Source organism: Hippocampus bargibanti, linkage group LG04 (assembly GCF_051943395.1).
Source record: "Hippocampus bargibanti isolate YZ-2025 linkage group LG04, ASM5194339v1, whole genome shotgun sequence".
NCBI classification, from domain to species: domain Eukaryota; kingdom Metazoa; phylum Chordata; class Actinopteri; order Syngnathiformes; family Syngnathidae; genus Hippocampus; species Hippocampus bargibanti.
Window position 1 is genome coordinate 5,756,797 of NC_142737.1, and position 17,903 is coordinate 5,774,699.

Genomic DNA, 17,903 nt, shown 5'->3' on the forward strand with positions numbered 1-17,903 from the left:
ATTTTACGTTGGCAATACACGTTTACCTTAGCATACGAACTTTTTTCGTACACGGAGCTGCCTCAATGAGTGATCTGTCGTTCGGGAACGAGCCCGTTCTTCTAACAACAAAATGGCAGCCGAAGGTTTTTGTCCTCTATTCCCCGCTCCCAGTCTTCGGTTAAAGCCACGTGATTGGTCAAGAACGCAGCAGTGAGGGGGGTGGTTTAAACATTAAAGAGACAGGCAGAGGACAGTGAGAGTTTCAACTTTGATAGTTCAAAGGCAGAGTGTAGACTGCAAGGTTAAAATATCCCATCAATCAATATCCACAAACAATCCGCACAAGCCATCTGTCCACTTGATGCAAAAAGCTATCAACCCAGCTGAACAGAACACAATTGATGAGGAACTAGATACAATTATCACAGAGAAAGCACCTACAAGGATCATTCGTCAAGATGGTGAAAGAAGAAGGTTACGTTCCTCATCAAGTGTTTAATGCTGATAAAACCGGCCACTCCATTCCATCAAGCCATCAATGACCGTCACAGAGGTAAATAAAACGACTTTATTATACAGAACAGTTTATTGATTTAATTATAACACCATAGCACATTTATTATACATAAAATAAGGAATATTTTATGTAGTTTTAAGGCTTAGAAAATTAGAAAGTAGAAAATTATGTTTTATGGGGACCTGGGAACGGATTATTCTCATTTTAATGGTTTCCTATGGGAAATTATTTTTTTGGGATACACACTTTTCGCCTTACACACTCTGTCTGGGAACCAATTAAGTTCATAAGCCAAGGTATCACTGTATATATAAAATGAAACAAAACGTACTTCACTAGAAACCAAAACAATGACTTTGAGAAGTGACTGAGTAAGTCTCTGACAAAGTAAAAGTTGTCCATCACATGTAAAATTCACAATATAATTAGCCCACCTCAAATCGCGGTGTCTGACTGTGCAGTAATGACGCTTCCTTCTAAAATGAATTCTAATTTGATGAGTGCTGAAAGTTAATAAAGGGCGGGGGGACTTTGGAGAGTAGAACGCAAGACGTGAAGCCGTTTTTGGAATGCAGAGTGGCGGAACATAATACGCTAACCTTGTTTTTTCATGTTTTTACTGAACTGTATCACATTTCACTTACATGGCCGAGAGACAAACACAGATCCATTGCCGACCCCTAAAGTGAGAGCCATCACGTGTCAGGTATCACAGGCCACATCATACACCTATAAAAAACACCTATAAAAAAAGCAAAAAAAATATGAATTTACATGGATTCTTGCTTCGTTCTGACATGTGCAACAATGCGCAGAGTCCTCTGGTGAAGAAAATCAAGGCTTTTGGGGTGTGCCTTATACACTGGAAAATACGGTAACTTTGGTGCACGCTTAAGTCATTCTCTACCATATATGTGCAAAAATGTGTCCACTTCAGTGCCAGGGTTTTTATCATTGTCACTCAAATTGCAGGACCCACATATTGAGTTTTAGGACTAAATAAACATTCAATGCAGCGTAAGAAACCTTCGTTAGATGCTCTTCTTTCATCAGAAAAAAAGAGTAAATTCCTAAATTATATGCGTCTGGAGTTATATGAGCTTGAAATGGGGGCGACTGCACAAAATACAATACAATCCATACCTGACCAGTGCTTTATCGGCAGCAAGATAAGCCAAAATGGGGAATGGCGCTCCATGTCATGTCATTTTCAATTCTCAAATAAATTCAGGAATGGCAGTGAATGAGTTAAAAAAATGATAAGATGAGTCAAAATTGATTAAAAATATGCATTTGTTTCCCACTAAAGCTAAATTTGGAAAAAGTCAAAAGAAAGGAAGTCCAAATCCATCTTGTAAGACACAAGATGGTGGACCTATATAACTTACAGTGAAGTATTTTTAAAGCCAAGACATTTTTATGGGACGCCTGACCTTCGCAATGACTGACGTGACCTCTTAGATTGTCATCATTTGGCAAGTCATCGACTTTAACCTTTTTCGCTGGATTACCCTGCCACTTTGCAGGTGTGTTCCCGCATCCCCACGCTCAGTCCATGTGTGCGCACGCATGTGTCGCTTCTTTAAGTGGACGATTCTGTGCCGGGGCGGGGGCGGCGCTGAGCAACAGTTGCAAGGTGTTTTTGTGATTCTTGCGATAAAAAAATAAAAAATAAAAACGTGTGCATCTTTGTGCAAGATGGCGTACGGTTCGATTTAGAGTAGAGGTTGATGCAGGCTCGCCTTGAGGAGGATATTCTGTTATCTCATTTTTAGATGTGTACAGCATACAAGAAAGTTTGAACGGGAAACGCAAAAATGGTTAAAAAAAAAAATATATAAAAAAAAATAATAATAATAAAAAAAAAATAATAATAAAAAAAAAAATAAATAAATAAAAAAGTAAAAAATAAATAAATAAATGATAATAATAATAAAAAAAGTAAACATAAATAAATAAATAAAAAATATAAAAATATAATAAAAATAAAAATAAAAATAAAAATAATACATTTCATTTTCAAGGGCCTTTCAAAACTCCCAAGTTCACTTTATAGTTACAGGATAATTTTTTTCTGTGGGTGAGCACACGCAACACGCGCCAGTGTTCACTCAACCCGGAAGTAACTCAAATCGAATAGTAGGACAAATAGATAGAAAGCTAGCTAGCAAGCCAATAGATAGCTAATAGCTAGCCAGCTAGATAGCAAACCAGATAGCTCCTGTACCGTATTAGAGAAAAGACAAAGATAATTGACACAATATTTCTTACTAATGTCGACATAAACCAAAGTCAAAAGACCAAAAAAACAACTAAATAACAAATAATATGGCTGCCTTTTCAGCAGCTCATGTATTGTGTTTTTCTACTTTCATTCCTTTCATCACTTTGCTGCTGTGAAATGTAAATTTCTCCACTGTGAGACTAATAAAGGCATATCCAATATCCAATATCCAAATATCGCTACTTGTAAAAAGCGAAGTCCACCACTGAGAAAACAAGTATGTGCAAAAAATCTCGAGAAGAAACAAAAGTTCAGAGAAGATAAGTTCAAGTGGAATCAGTTATATTAAACATCTTACCATTTTTTTCGCCGTAATATAATTCACATTTTTTTATGAACATTATACATCATAAGAACACAATTTGTCCACAGCAAAAAAAGCCACAATGCTCTCCCACCATCAACCACACAAACCAGCCTGCGACACGGCTTGGCAATGTTTTTGGGAATAAGGAGTCTTAAAAAAGTAAAGAAAAAAAATCGCATATTAACATTTAAATGTGGTAAAGTTATTATAATATGCTATAAAAACCTCTATGTGAAATTTGTAATCCACTTTGGAAAATTGCTTACGATATTTCATTAACATTCGCAGAAAGGACTCGGGAGCCGCGCGTGACAGCTTTTATCGTACGCCATCATTTAAAATTCCTCCGTGTAGGTACTAAAAAATGTATTAGTGGAAGGCGTAAATAGGCACGTTGAGATGAATGGTGGCATGCTTGGGATTTTTTTTGTTGAGAACATAGATGACATAGTGCGTGTGTGTGAGTGTATATTGCCCTGAGGAGAGTTAGCATCTCTGTACAAAGCCGTACATAAACTCTTTTAAACCAAACGGAGCTGACGCTGTAATTCTCTGTTCCATTTAACTGCTGCGATTCAAGGTTAATGTTTTTAGTCCACTTCATGAAAATACGACAATTTAGAAGCATCGGGAACGAGCCAATCTGAGGTAGACGTTCATCTGAATTCCTGTCGGGGTTCAGCGGTGTCGTTTCTACTGCACAAGTAATTTTGTGGGTTGTATAAGTAGATCGGCAATCAACGTGGGGAGACAATAATGACGGAGCTGGGTAACGTGACACGAAAATCCCCTTGGCAAGATGACGTAGTGTGTGTCCAACAGGCAGTTTTGCTTTGCTTTGAATAAAAATATATAGTGATACCTCCGCTGACGAATGTTTCAGCTCACTAACTTTTCGCCTCACGAACGTTAAATTTGCGAGCATATAGTGTCGGCTGACGAACTAGTTTTCTGGGGACGAACCGAACCACATAATCGTCACAGTGGCTGGCGGACAAGTTTTTAGCGGATGAACACCAAACCACACGGTCGAACAGCGTCACGGTGGATGGCGGACTAGTTTTCCACACACCCTTTTAGTGCAGACGTGGTTTGATATCGAGTGGAGAACTTTTGCTATTGTGGGACCGAAAACTACCCCACCACAAGCTAGTGTTAAGCCGAAGAAGACACAAAAGAAAATTACGGTTGAGGAGAAGAAGCTAGTTAGGTAGCCAGCTAGCTAGTTATAGCGAATAGATAGCAAATAGATAGCTAGATAGGTAGCCAGCCTTTCAAAATTCTCAACTTCACTTTACAGTCACAGGATCAGTTTTTCTGCGAGTGAGCAGCAACAGCCACATGCGTCAGCCCGGAATAACTCAACTAGATAGTAGGTTAGCTAGGTAGCTAATAGATAATAGATAAAATGTAGTGCATTTGACTGTCATTGCTGGAAAACTCTGGGGCGATTGTTCTTTTTTTGAGCCTGTCATGGGCAGCATTTTCACAGCCCCGCTTTGTTCAGCGGAAAAGTCGTTGCTGTTGCATGGCTTGAGGAGCCCGCGATTTTAACATACATTTATGAAAGTAAGCAGTGCCGTCCAAACCTTTAGTCCACAAGTAGTCATTTTGTATATTTGTGTTTATGCTCGCCAATATGATCTCGCTGTTTTTGTGTGGGTTGGGGGTTTGTTGGGGAGGGGGGCTGTCAGGTGCTGCTGTGCCATCTGCATCTGGAACCATCTGTGTGGAGGCTCTGTGGGAGTCGAGCGGATGACTTTAATGTACTTGAACCCCAGACAGACCTTTTTTTCCCAGACAGTCGTCAGTGGCGAATGCAAGACAACTGGGCCCAGTCAAGCTGAACCGACGGATCTGGGTGGTGAGCAGAAGACAGACGCTTTGGTTACACTGTAACCCCCCCCCAAACAGGCTCACTGGGGAACCTTTGGCAAACCAGACACACAAAACATGGGAATCTGTTTCAATGATGGTCTAAGAACGTTTTTGTTGTTTGATGTGAGAGGATGCTGTTTCTAAAAAAGGGTCTCTCCTTGCACAAGTTTGTCATTTGATGGGTTTTGTTGACAAGCTCACGTTGTTTGCTTTGTGAAAGTTGATGTTTCTAGATAATATTTGAAAAATAAGAAATGGCAAAGACATTTTGTCTGTCTCTCTTTCGCCTTCTCACTTTTCCCTCTCTGTAATCCTCTCTTTCAGTTTCTCTCTCTCTCTCTCTCTCTCTCTCTCTCTCTCTGTCTTTTCTCTCTCAATCTCTCTTGCTTTTCTTTCTATCTCGGTAATTCACTCTCAGTCTCTCTCTCTCCATCTTTCTCTCATTTCTCTCTCTCACTGTAATTCTCTCTCTGTCTCTCTCTCTCTCTGTGTAATTCTCTCTCAGTCTCTCTCTCTCCGTCTCTCTTTTTTATCTCTCCCTGTAATTCTCTCTCTCTCTCTCTCTCTCTCTCTCTCTCTCTCTCTCTCTCTCTCTCTCTCTCTCTCTCTCTCTCTCTGCCTCTCTTTTCTTTCTCTCTGTAATTCTCTCTCCCTCTGTGTAATTCTCTCTCCCCCCACTCTCTTTCCTTCTCTCTCTCTCTCTCTCTCTCTCTCTCTCTCTCTCTCTCTCTCTCTCTTCTCTCTCTCTGCCTCTCTTTCTCTCTCTCTCTAATTCTCTCTCCCTCTGTGTAATTCTCTCTCCCCCCTCTCTAATTCCTTCTCTCTCTCTCTCTCTCTCTCTCTCTCTCTCTCTCTCTCTCTCTCTCTCTCTCTCTCTCTCTCTCTCTCTCTCTCTCTCTCTCTCTCTCTCTCTCTCTCTCTCTCTCAACAAAAAAAACATTTTTTCCAATTTAGACAAAAGTACTTGAGGTATCGTGATTCTGTATTGGTGAGCACTCAAAGAATAAATGTTCAGAAAAAAGTGTCAAAAGAATATTCTGAGTAATCCTAATTTTAATGCATAAGATCCAGGAGCACAATTGCTTAAGATTCAGAGATTGCTATGATATGCTGTGATTTTTTAACCACCGTTATAACTCCCCAATGAATTATTTATGAAACATTTCCAATCGGTGAAACATTGAAATTGATTTTTTTTTCCGGAATGAACGGCAATCGCAAGATTTCACACAAGCGTGAGGCGAACAGCAGCAAAGCACACACCCGTGATTACCACCACAAAGCGGCGTCTCAGAAACAATATGATTAGCGAAGCACAAAATCAATTAATGCAGCTGCAGAATCAATAGGTGTCTCTCCGCATATATGTCCTGCAGTTAATTAATAAACAATAAAGATATTAAGCGACAGAGCATCAGACTGTGGCAACGACTGTCATCAGTCATGACGTGCGCAGCCATGGCATCAGCAGGAAAGAGACGGGAAAACACTGACAGATATAAATGAGGCCAGAGTGAAATAGCGAATGCACCCACAGGCTAAGATGGTGTGACAATGTACACACACATCCAAGGGCGTGAGCGTGCATAAACTTAGCAAAGCGCTCATGCGTGAGCTACCCAATGCTTGGAAAACACCAAAACATACGGCATGAAATACTTTCGACTCAGCCCTCTCTTGAAGCCAAGCGTTTATAATACAATAATGCCAATATCAACAATATCAGCAGATTTGGACTTGTTAGTATTCATTTTGGAACAATTCCAGGGTTTGATTAGCTTTGAACTATGTTGGAATACGAGTGATATGAAAACGAAGATTCATGAAGTGTTTTTTTGTGATCTTTTTTCACTCTTAGTTTAAATATGAAGGTTAATCCAAAAGAAATGTCTTAAAAATCATCTCCATCTTTAAACCAAGAGTGCCAGGCGTTAAAGTCAAGGACCGTGGGACAAATCTGGCCCGCCACATCATTTTATTCGGCCCGTGAAAGCAAATCAAACTTGGGAAATTACATGATGCTTGCTAAATTCAATTCAAATTGTCCCATGTAAAACACATTAACATTATCATTATTCTTGACTTCAGATTTGAAAAATAGTCATTCATTAACTTGTTATGCGCTCTATAGGTAATATGTGGAGGAAACCGTAACTACAATGTGGCCCGCGGCAAAAAAAAAGAGTTTGACAGCCTTGATCTAGAGGAATCATAAACTTTCACAAGTGCTTCATGAAGCTTCATTTGCAGATCACTATGGAAAATGTATTCTGCTCCCATTCACAATAAAAATGACTCTGTGCTGCTCTATATGACATTAATCATATTCCCGTTCCAAATGAAATAATGTTTTGTATTTATTAACACGAAGAAATATTGGATATTCATCTTCAAGGATCTTTTAAGAAAAATCTCCAGACTGCCACTTCTGCTCACATCTTGTACGTCAATTATTCTGACACCTCCACATTTGAGGTTTGTTATCTAGCTTTCCAGTTGTCTATCTATCTAGCTAGCTATCTGGCTATCTATCTAGCTAGCTATTTGCTGTCTATTAGGTGGCTCTCTGGCCATCTATTCGCTATCTAGCTATCGAGCTAGCTATCTATTGTATTAACTATCTATTAGCTAGATAGCTAGCTTTCTATCTATTTGAGTTACTCCCAGCTTGAGTGAACCTATCCTATGACTGTAAAGTGAGCTTCAGAGTTTTGAAAGGCGCTTATGAATGAAATGTATTATTATTATTATTATGATTATTACAGTGGAGAAATTTACAATTCACAGTAGCTAAGTTACAATTGGAAGAAGAGAGGAAAGGAAGAAGCAGAAAAACAAAATATAGGAGCCGTGGGAAAGGCAGCCACTCTCACAGCGCCATCTTGAAGTCAAAAGAACAACAAAAATTAAATAACAAATAATAAATAGACAAAAAATAAAGAGGTCTTCATTTAAGGAAATGCTGACGATGGTTTTCCCCAGTTAAGAAATGCACCGTATAATATTTGACTGTGTTTCTAGTCAGTACCGAATTTCCCTGTCTTACCCAGCTAATCAAAATATTTTAAACAGATCTCAGTGTGAAATAGTGTAGCTCTACTACATGAAATTAACGTTTTTTTGGATCAAAACCAACACGTAGGCACAGGTCAAGTAGGCAAAGATCGCAGGAAGCTTTGTCTATTCAAGCTGAGCTCTGTGACATCACTTTGAGTCGACAGCTGATCCATTTGTCACGCAGCTGACATTTGGAACATAACTCCAGACCCGCGGATGTATTTGTTTTAGGTTTATGGAAAGCGTTACACACCGCCTTTCCGGTTAATTCAATAACCCATGACGACCGCGATAACTGCCAGGTGCATTTTTCTTTTTTTAAACATCGTAATCCGACTCGTAACACGGAAGTTGAAAAGATCGCTCCTGTCACCTTTTGCTGTGACACTACTACCGTATTTATTTCGGTTGTGGCACGCGTAGTCAACATCATTCAAATTCTTTCTTACCTCATTCATATGTAAGGCCTAACAGAGGATGTACTTCCTGAGGCTGCTAAAGAAGCATGGCCTGCCAGAGGAGCTGCTACGACATTTCTACATGGCTGTCATCGAATCAATCCTGTGTTGTTCCATCACGGTTTGGTTCGGGACCGCCACAAAAACTGACAAAATCCGACTTAAACGGACAGTTAAAGGACAAACAACACCATTTTTTTGTTTCCTAACTGACATCAGAAAAACGTTTTATAGCATCTAAAATACCCAAAACACGCAGGCTGATATTTTTAGTCAAATACAAAACACCAATAAAAATTACTTAAAGTGTCCAAAAACGGCCACAAATCAGCTCAAAACTGGGGATTTTCAGAAAGTCCCGCCCCCAGTTCGTGACGTCACGCCAGGTCGTCTTGCCTTGCTAAAAAAACAAAAAACAAAACAAACAAACAAAACAATGGGCTCACGGAGTTCAGATAATCAAAACAAGGGTGCGGAAAATCCTACTGGATCCTCCACATCCTGCCCACCACCTTTTCCAGCTACCGATCCATAAGCACCAAATCCAGCAGACATTTAAACAGCTTCTTCCACCGTCGCCATTAACTCTCTAAAGAGGAACCAAGATTAACTGCAAAGTGCCTCTTTGCTATTTTTTTTATGATGATACTAGTACAGCGTGTTCTACCAGAGACAAATTCAGAATCACATTCAGAGCTTCTGCAGAGGCAGCCTCACGGGAGGCGTCATCTTCCTTGTGTGTTCTACGTACTTGGACAATAAAGGTGATTCTGATTCGGATTCTCTGATTCTGACATAGCGGCGAGCGAGCTTCTACTCAGTCTCAATCGTGAAGAAACAACGAGATTTCTGTCCGTAATGCTATTATCGGCTTTAATGGCATACAAGTCGTGTGTGGGGGGAAGGCAGTGGAGAATTTTATTAGGTTTATGACCTTTTTACTTTTGTCCATTTTTCTACTACAACACTGAGCGTACCTCGAACCCTACCAAAGGGAAGGTTTTGTCTCAAAGACAAAAAGTTCAAGATGGGCCACTCGTCTAAATTCCACTTCAGCACCAAACAAAGTGTTATCTTTCAAGACGCGGAACAATTGTTATTAGTTTTTTCTCAAATGTTGACTAGAGTGGCTTTCAGAGTGGCACTGTGCAGCTGATTATAGCGAGAGTCTTAATCAGGTGGCGCAGTCTGCTCGGGGGCCCATGGGGCTCGCCATGTGCTACATCCTGTCAGACTGCACGGAGAAACAATCCATCATCACGAGAGCTCGGAGACAGAGAAGCTTGGAGAGACGATGACGACGAGAAAGTGGGGGAGGTTAGAAAGTGGGGGGCAAAGGAGAACGGGTAGAGGAAGAGAGTCTGGGAGTGCAGGTTCAAGGTACAGTACGTCGTCAAAGACCGAAAACTAACTCGGAGTTTCAAAAGTGTTTTTTTTTTTTTAACTCAACAAAGATGCCTCTCCTCTCTTGGATTTGCGTCAACCTTTGCTCCCCAGAAATGGAGCCAAGGCATAGCCCCAAAAAAGGCTTTTGCTACCGTGGCCACAGTCTTTTCTTGGTTGTCGACTCTGCCTCTTGAGACCTCTGGTATCTTGCCATCCTGGACGAGCCCTCTATTATATGTCTGGTTCATCAAATAGACATTTATTCAATTTAAAACTGAAAAGAGAGGATGAGGCCTTCTGGTGGTCTTTTCATCTCGAGAGGAGAACTTTGTTTGCCCGGTACAAGTTCTCACTCACTAATTTGACAACTGCTCTACCTATTGGGTTTAGAAGGATCTGGTGACACACAATGATCACATCTGATTACACACGGTGTATGTGTTTGGTAGGACCCAGACATCAGTCTGCAAATGTGTCTTTGCATTTCCTATCCATGGTCTTCAGGCTCTTCTCCGGTGCATGCGAGTAATGTCCCTTAAAGGACAACCGATACCTCAGGACAAGTTTCGTCCATAATTTGTAAAATCACTTCAAATGACTTCGACTGACCGCATTTTACAAAGATTCCACTGCATATAGCTAAATTTTATGTTTTAAAACTCGCGTTGAATATTCATGAAGTCTTTTTTTCGAGTTCATGACGATGCCGGAGTGACGTTGCTGAGGGAACGCCCCTGACCGAGAAAGCGATACACAATGCATTATGGGTACTTTTTTTCGTCTGAAAACACCGTGTTGATCACGAAATCAGAAGGAAAACTACATCAATAACGCAATGGTGAATCGTTATGTGGCAGCCAATTGCTGTAACGCGCATAAAGAAGGTATACGTTTACACAAATTCCCAGCGGACAAACAGCCATTTCCAACAGACCAGAGCCGAAGGACAACGAGGAGCTAACCGGAGTTAGCGATGGATAACTCCTCTCAATGCTGATCATCCAGCTCGTAAATTATTTTGTTGAACGTATATAAGTAAAATGGAGCTCTTCCATGCCAGAGATGATTACATTATTCAGAACGGGGACCGAGCTCTTTGGTGTAGGCGAACCTGGTACGTATTGTAATGCCCCTCATGCACAACATGACATGCACAACACAAGCACCGGACGTTACAGTATTATTCCGACAGTCAGTGTTTTCTTTGAATCGAACACGAATGCTTTTCTTGACCCAGTGATTAAATTGGAGACAATCAAGAGACAATCAAGAATTCAACGAGTCAAGTCGCATGAGAAATGGCTGCCATTTCAAAGCCCGTACTAAATACCTGCAACACTTTTAACCTAAATGTTCCCTTTGCCAACCTGGCAAGATCTCTTCCTCACGGAGGCAATCGTCAAAGAAATCTCTTTTGCCGCTTGGTACAAGCGATAAACAGGAGGAAAAAGAATGGAGAGTAAGGGGAGCGGAGGGACGGAGGGTGGGCCGGGGTTTTACACCGTCTGGGCTCTGTCTGAGGTCGGTGTAATGATGCGGCTCTTTAGAGGATGTCGAAAATGAAAGGCCAGAACAATCCTCCATGACAGCTGGGATCCTTTATATCTAACAGAGGAGAAACAGCGCCGCACACACACGCGAGTACATTTTTGGGCGATTTGCATTGAAAAGGGCCACGTGCAGACATGAACCGAGGTGAATTCCACAAGGGGAATTCATGACTCCGTCCACGTGAAGAAGAAGAGTTCAAATGGACAAATAGCAGATCCCTTAAAGGTGATTTATAGAATTTAAAAAGATGTGCTTTGGTGGCAAGGGATATTAAGTAGGGATCACGCACGGATCACCCCGTGAAACCGTTTCATCTTGATTCTGGAAAAATGAGAGGTATTTTTCACCTCCCCGAGAAATGGGAGATGTCAGTGGAAATGTATGTGTGTGAGCAAGTGACAACCTTAACTCATTCACTGCCAGACATGCAAAAATGTGTCCACTAGAGTGCCAGGGTTTTAGTCATTGTCACTCGAATTCCAGGACCCACAGAATATTCAGTTTTAGGTCTGCATAAACATTCAATACAACGTAAGAAACCTTAGCCTCACTTCTTTCATCAGAAAAAAAGTGTTAATTACTAAATTATATGGGTTTGGACTTATATGAGCTTGAAATGAGGGCGGCTGACCAAAATACAATGCAATACATACACATTGCTTTATATAGTGCTTTAACTTCTTCTTCTTTTGCTTTCGGCTTTTCCCTTCAAGGGGTCGCCACAGCGGATAAGTGTGTGGATAAGTGTGCTCCATCTTCAGAGCTATCTATTAGCTATTTATCTAGCTAGCTTTCTGTCTATTCGAGTTACTTCCGGGTTGAGTGAACGTTGGCGCGTGTGGCTGCCGCTGCTCACCCACATAAAAAATGTATCCTGTGACTGTAAAGAGACCTTGAGAGTTTTGAAAGGCTCTTAGAAGTGAAATGTATTCTTAAAAGTCAAGAGGGTTTTTGAATTAGTTCTCGGCCCATCTCCGCCATTTTGGAAATGAGAGGATGAGAGGATACACAACGGCGTCAACTAAAAGGGTATAAACAATTTAAGAAAAGTGACACAAACAAGAAACAACCTAAAAAGGGGGTCTGGGGACTAAGCAAGCTAGGGCGGGAGTGAAGGGGAAATCCGCATCTGACAAAAGGTCTGAAGCATCATACATCAAGCACTTGTTACCTCTCCCGGTGCCTGTGATTGGACATGACTGCAAACAAGTCAGTGATAAAAATCTGAAGAAAGATGAGAGCGATCAGGCCGACTTTAAAGATCATCAATCACAGTCCCCGTAAGCTCCGGTATTATTAGTTCAAGTAAAGCTGCACTCTTCCATTTTATGGACATCATAAAGGACTTTGGATTTGGTGGTAGGGGGAGGTGGGAGGGAAGGAGATCCCCCAGTGTTTTAACTAGGACTGGGATGGATGTGTTTGCAAAAGTGGACTAGATGGACGGACAGCGCTAAATGTCATTCCCTGAAGGGGACACACTTCCATGGGGTGTTGGGGAGTTGCGGTGGGAGCGGAAGGTCCCACTTGGAAGATGGAAGTAAAAAAAAAATGAAAAAACTAAAAGGTCCCTTCTGTTTTCACCGGGTGATATTTCAATATATGTGTCTGACAAAATGGAAAGACTCCGGGGCAAAACCTGAGAGACATCGCGTTACCTTCGTACACAGACTGTAGGAATTGATTTCGGACTTCAATGTGATGTGATCAATGTGATGACTATAAAACTGCTATGTTTTCGGGACTCATTATGATGAATGTGAATTAACTCATTGTTAATTAATTAATACAATGCAATTGAAAATATGATGTAAAGCGCCATTCCTGAATTTGTTCAGCTTTTGTTTTTTCATGCTTGGGTGCCGATAAAGCGCTGGCCCTGGCCTCTGACAGAATTTCCCTTTTTTCCATGTTAGCGCTTTGTTCTAGCTTCAGCTGTTGTTAAAAGTCTATATATATATCAATATGTATGTATTGCATTGTATTTTGGACAGCCACCCTCATGTTAAGCTCATATAACTACAGACCCATATAATTTAGGAATTAACTCATTTTTGTGATGAAAGAAGAGAGTCTAAGTTTTCTTACGCCGCATTGCATGTTTATGTAGTACTAAAACTCAATTTTCTGTGGGTCCTGGAATTCAAGTGACAATGACAAAAACCCTAACATATTTTTACACATCTCCGGCACTGAATGAGTTCAAAGGTTTATAAAGTCGTGCATTAATTTGCACTGGTTTTTAAACTCCGCAAGCTCCTCACGACAACTCTGATTTGTACGTCAACATTCTTGTGTTCAAGATCAGTCAACATGACTTTGTTTCGACTTTCATAACTGACGAAAATGGTCAAATAAATATTCCATATAACGGCTACCCTGACTTCATCATCCCTTATTGTTCCCTCTTAAAGGAAATCCTGACCGTTTTCTGATTCACGCACCCGCCCCCCCTTACCACCTCCACAACAACATTCTCTCTGCCTGCACCGCCATCGAGGACATAAAGGCGAGCGTGAAGTCCATCACGGCCTGCTGAATAGCTGCCCTTTTGTCCCTCTGAACGTCATTCACCCTCTGAAAGGACCCCAGAGCGCCGCCATTGCACCTCTGTGTATTGCCTGCTTTAAAAGAGCGCCTATGCCCACTGCGACACGGCTGAGAAACTTCACCTCGACCCACAACAACCATTAACACCATTTGGGAATTTAAATTATCCAGTCAGTCATTCCGGAAATCATCCCTACGTATTCACCGGCGACTCAGGGGGAGGAATTGGATGGCCATCCTTCACCTTGCGGTTCTCTATCAAGTCCCAGAGGCCCGAGCTTGGTTTGTCCGGCCTGACAGTGGCACACCAGTGAACAAAAGGACTGCAGGGTTTAAGGGCTGCCCTGGAATGTCAGCGGGTTCACATTTCACATGCAGATGCGTGACCCCAGAGCCCTTTTCGAGGGAAGGTGTGCTTTAACCTCGCCGTGGAGAAGTAGGAGGAGGAGTAAGAGGGGGAAACTGGGATCAAGAGGCACTTTAAGGGGAGCCTGATATGGGGGAGGGGTACCCAAAAAAAGTTTGCTTGCTTTTCTTCCTCCGATGCTAAAGTTTCTCGGCGTGTCTCCCCAAAGCTCTGCTGAATGGAGTTAAGACTCACTTAAAGAATAGCATAATTGTCGCTATCGAGAAAAGCTAGCTTCTTTATGCGTGGTCTGTGATGCGCCCTTTCTCTTCCCCTACTTCCAAATACATAAAAGCATTCACTTTTTAAGCGCACACTTAGGGTTTTTTTTTGTGTTCCCAAATGGTTAAAAAGGCACAACGGGAGGGGTTACGTAAGGCATAAGAAGTGCGAACGCCACAAAAGAAACCAAAGTTACTGTCACATGCTCTCTGTAGGCCAAGCCAGGCATAGTTTCAACTCAAGGGCTTCACTTCACACTCCTTTAAGATATTCTTCTTCCCTCGCTGTTCTCCGAGTGCGCTCTTTTCCTTGTTCTGCAGCTCCCACTTTACTTTGTTTCTGATAGCTCGCGTATCAAAAGGCATCAAGACCTTCTGCAAAAAGCCTGAAAACTCTGTGCACATTTGTTTGTTTTGACCCCAAAGCCCTTCCCTAAAGCTACGGTGCTAGGACTTGTAAAATATAGAAGAGGGTAGGAACTAATTCTGGTGCCGTCTTTATTTTATTTTTTTGGTATCATCAGCGTAGTGAAGTGAATCGCTGACGAGGGGCATACAACTTTGCTGTATTTTTATGCCATTAACATATTCTGTTTAAAATGTCACTCAGCCATTTTTTTTAAAGCGAATGAACGAATGTCAAAAATTCAGCTGGATGACTTTTGGCTCTGGATCATTTTGTAAAATGAGAAATGGTATTGTGACAGATCATCACTCATCAACAAAAGGCCGTCCATTGCCTACGAATCTCCTGCACATATACGGTGGATGGAATGCCAATCTTTAAATTTGGTTTTCATCACACATTTTTGGAATAAAATTATGTTTATAAAACAATTTTTAGAATGAATTGGAATAAACATTGTGCTATCATTTGAGACTTAAGAAACACAGAAGAATGAGCACGTTTCCAGCTTGCTTTAAACTGATTATAGATTCAAACGAGACTTTTATCTGGCTACAAAAAAAAATAAGTGAAACGTAAATAAAGGTTAACAACACCAATGTAATCATCTTTGGACATTTAGGATGGTTACAAAAACCTGCACTTTACATTGGAGTTAGCCAATCCTCCATTCCAAGTTTCCATTGCTCCCATTTTAACTGCTACTTGTAAGAGGGAGCATACAGAAAAAGTCCAAGATGGCGCCGCGAGAGTGGCTTCCTTTCCAGCAGCTCCTGGATTTACTTTCCTCTCCTCTTCCTTCCATAACGTTGCTACTGTGAAATGTAAATTTCTCCACTGCGAGACCAAAGGATAATCCAATCCAAGAAAATGAAATGAAATAAAAATACAGGTTGAAAAAAATCAATGTATTCATCTTTGGACATTTAGGATGGTCATTTTAGTTCATGCGGTTCTAAAAGCCTGCACTTTACATTGGAGTCAGCCAAGCCTCCATTCCATGTTTCCCTCCCAGCCGTGCCCCCCTTGCCACTTCCCACTGCCACACTCACCGAACTCTGAGTACACGCTACATGCTGTACGATCATCTTGAACTCAATTTTTTCTTCTTTTTCTGCAAGACCTCACTTCATCTTTTTTTGTTTTTGCATTACTACACTACGTCACTTTACATCCGACACTACCTCATTTTACATTCACAAATTAATTTTTTTTAGCCACATTATAAGTGCCTTGCACACCGGGTCCGAGAGGACAGTAATTTCATCTGTGCTGTATGTCATGCATATTAGCATATTAAACAATAAAGCTGACTTTGACTGACTTTAACTTTCCATTTGCTCCTGAATTGTAACTGGTACTCAAAAGAGGGAGCATATAGGAAAAGTCCAAGATGGCGCCGCGAGAGTGGCTGCCTTTCCAGCATCTCTTGTATTTTATTTTTCGACTTCTTTCTTTCCTTTCCTCTTCCTTCCATAATGTTGCTGCTGTGAAATGTAAATTTCTCCACTGCAAGACTAAAGGCGAATCCAATCTTATCCAAAATACTAGCTACCTACTCTAGCATCCCTTCACTGCCTCCCAATACATTTGAGAGTTTTTTTTATAAAATCGTATTTGTTTTCAAATCTTTGAATGACCTCACGCCACCTTGCCTCGCTGACCTCCTACGCCCCTACACAGTATCAGGTCTGTGGACTAGACATCATTAGAATTAACACGTACAGCACCTTGTATACAGCTGTGATGTTTTCAAAGTGCTCTGTAAATACAGTTGAGTTGAGTTTGCGTGGGCGCGTGCCTATGCTTTCAACGCCACGCTTGTGAGGATACTCTGCCTTTAGCAGTTCCACCATCTAATAGTTGAGACATCTATAGCATCCACAGGAAGGCCACGGGGAGCAATCCATAGACCTGCGTATCCATGGCAACTAAACAAGGATAGGCTAGATGTCAGGGCAGCATGGCTAAATTACCCATTACAGAAAGCAGGGAGGGGAGAAAGGGAATACTGGTCAGGGCACGAGAGGCTAATGGGGAGATAAGATGGCTAACATATACATGACAAATGCACGAGGGCACGTACACGGCGATGCGTGTTGTCACATGTGCAGACTCATACAAAGATGTAAGAAAGAAACAAAAAAAAAACTGAAGCGGGTAATCTGAGTACACATACAGTATATGCCGCTAAGCAGTACAATGAATCAAAAATGTGCACACAAGGACATAAATGGTTTTAATAAAGGCCCCCTCTTGGAGAGCTTGCTTGGTGAAAATGAGGAAGATGTATTTATAGGAAACCTCCCGCGAGATCATCTGTGCTCAGTCTCATCGACACGCATGCTGTGTAGGTGTGCGCGTGTGCACGTGTGCACGTGGTGGAAAAATGTTGCGTTATTGCCTTGTTCCTTCCTATATTGTGCCAAGGAGGGGAAAATGTGGCGCAGGTATATGAAAATCCCAAAGAAATACGGGCCCTCGAATTCCCATCGCAGTTTGTTGTCCTCACGTTTGTTGTACACACGACATGTGCTTCGGGTCAAAATGACCCGTCTTCAGTAAACCCCCAAAATAAGCACAATACCTAATTCACTGCATTCACACATTTATTCGGGAATTGAAAACATGACATAAAAGGCCATTTTCGAATTTGTTCAGTTTTTTTTCTTCTTTTTTCGGGTGCAGATAAAGTGCTGGCCATGGCCTCTAGCAAAGTTTTTTTTTCTTTTCAACAAAGGGGCAGCATTTCCCTTTTTTTCCATGTTAGCGCTTTTTCCAGCTTTAGGTGTTGTTAAAGCGCTATTTGAACCAATATGTATGTATTACTCCAGAACCATATAATTTAGGAATTCACAATGTTTCTTCTGATGAAAGAAGAGAGTTAAAATTTTCCAACA

The 17,903-nt window shown here is 41.3% G+C and overlaps 1 long non-coding RNA gene across 1 annotated transcript in view; it reads right to left on the minus strand.

Moving 5' to 3' along the window:
- The window catches only part of LOC148898826 (uncharacterized), a 129,762-nt gene that overhangs the window by 35,551 nt on the left and 76,308 nt on the right, over positions 1-17,903 (minus strand). Inside the window, exon 2 of the long non-coding RNA XR_016114642.1 lies at positions 1,144-1,241. This is a non-coding gene — a long non-coding RNA (uncharacterized LOC148898826). The remainder of the gene's footprint in view (positions 1-1,143; positions 1,242-17,903) is intronic.